This window comes from Callospermophilus lateralis, chromosome 17 (assembly GCF_048772815.1).
Source record: "Callospermophilus lateralis isolate mCalLat2 chromosome 17, mCalLat2.hap1, whole genome shotgun sequence".
In the NCBI taxonomy this organism is placed as follows: domain Eukaryota; kingdom Metazoa; phylum Chordata; class Mammalia; order Rodentia; family Sciuridae; genus Callospermophilus; species Callospermophilus lateralis.
Window position 1 is genome coordinate 47,273,959 of NC_135321.1, and position 2,380 is coordinate 47,276,338.

Below are 2,380 nucleotides of genomic sequence, written 5' to 3' on the forward strand. Positions count from 1 at the left end.
CACAAGTTCAAATCCAGCCTCAGCAACTTAGTGAGGCCCTAAGCAACTCAGTGAGACCCTGTCTCTAAATAAAATAAAATAGGGCTGGGGATGTGGCTCAGTGGTTAAGCACCCTTGGATTGAATCCCTAGTATTAAAAAAATAAAAATAAAAATTGAAACAGGCTCTTGGGTCTAAGCCCCAGGCAGACTACAAATACAGTTCCAAGTATTTGTGAGTAAATGTATTTGCTGCCATCTCAGTGGGACAATTTAAAAACGTAGCCTCCCACGGGCCAGGGCTGTGGCTCAGTGGTAGAGCACTTGCCTAGCATGCGTAAGGCACTGGGTTCAATTCCTGACATCACATACAATAAACAAATAAAATAACGGTATTGTGTCTATCCAAAACTACAAACATATTTAAAAAAAAAATTAGCCTCCCAGAGTACCATCAAGGCTGTAGGAGATGATAGGCAACCGGTCAGTTGAATCAGCTTGTGTGAAATAAACCAAATTTCTCACTTCCTTAAGAACATCACTGGGAAACACTAAGGTGAAAGGTTGGCTTAGAAATAGTGAGGGTCTTGGCCCTGGAATTTTTTGACAAGATGGAGTCAGGAAAAAAAAAAAAAATTAATGGGTGCTGCAGGGTCAGCTGTGGAATTGTGAAAAAATCCGGCCTTCCTTGCAGGAAGGGAAAGTGTTTGCAGGCAGCTTCAATGAGGGGTTGGGGCTGCAGGAAATGCTGCGTCTTGGCCTCTGGCCCACCCCCTCTGCCTTGTCATTAAACAGGAGGGGGCAGGAAGGAGGCCCCTCTGCTTTCTCTCCTGTGCTGCTCAGGACAGTGAACACACTGTTTTACTGTCACAGCACAATCTTGGTCCTACTTTAATGTAGAAAGAAGATTGGAACTACTTCATTTCAGTAGAACAGAACTCAGATGCATCCTGGGAAATTCTAAAATTCATAGGCGGGGTAGCATACTTAATTAAAGCAATAAAAATTTAAAGCCAAAACTAATAATAATTAGAGTTTTAAAATAGGCCCCTTCTCTTTTCATCTTAATCAAGAAAGAGCCCAGAAATCTTTGGAAGTGTTAATGTTTAGCCAATGGGCTTCTCTGTATTATAATTATGTTTTTGTTCATTTATTACCGGATTCCTAATAACTTGTATATTCAAACCTGTCACCAGAAAACAGGAAGCATAGTCAAGGGAAAAGCAAATCAGCTGCTTAGTCTGGAATCAAGATGTCCTAGGAACCATTGCTAAGCCCCACAGCCTCAGGAGGCTATGGTGGAAAGATCAATTTTCCTGAAGCAAATATTTGAGCCATCATCTGACAATATGAGTGATTCTCCTCCAAGTGAGGTCTTTTCCCTGGAATCGTCAGTAGGGACCAGAAACCACAAAGAGAAAGGCAATTTGCTTGCTGGGCATGGTGGTATACACCTGCAATCCCTGATCCTGGGGAGGCTGAGGCAGGAAAACCCCAAGTTTGAGGCCAGCCGGCGGGGGCGGGGGACGTGGAGGAGGAGAAAGAAGAGAAGAAAGGCACCCCAACAAGAACAATGCAGGATGTGCTGGCTAACGGTTAGAGAAACTAATTTCCCTTAGAGGAAAAGTTTGCATGCAAAAGATAGAACATGTAATTCCTAAGATGCATCTGAATTACTAACTCCATGAAACTAAAGGAAAAAAATTAATTTACCATTCAAATTTAATAAATGACCCATCAAATTACTCCACACATTCCTGAGCCCAAAGGAGGCAGGGTTCAGCAGATAGAAGTCAGGTAGGAATAAGTGGGCACCCTTTGAAAGACCCCCTCAATGGGCTAAATGTGCTGCTCCCCCAGGGAAGCAGAGAGCGGGAAGCCACTGTACCCCACTGCCTAAGATTATCCCAACTCCACAACACAGTTCAATGAAGAGTCAGGCAGAGACAGACAGAAATTCCATAGCTACATCTCGTTTGTTCTTATACATATCTCATTTGCACCTAGATGGGGATCTATTTTTAGTAAGGATTCATCCCCAAGATTTATCCCCAACTACTTCTCTGACCCCTGGCAGCTGCTGGTCCCTTTTCTGTCCCTGTTCTTTTTTACCTTTCCCAGAAAGACATAAGAGTGGAATCATATGGTCCATGGCTCATAGAGCTTAGCTTCTTCCACTCGTCATACTGTATCTGATACTCACTCATGTTACTGTCAGTGCCCAGTAGTGCTCCGTGGTGCGGGTGTGCCACAGTTTGTATGACCACTCACCAGAAAAGGAACATTTGAGTTGTCTCCAGTGTGGGTGATCACGTATCAATCGTCTGCATACGGGTTATTTTGTGGATGTAAGTTTTTGCTTCACTTGAGTGAATACCTAGATGGTTGATTGCTGGGTTGTC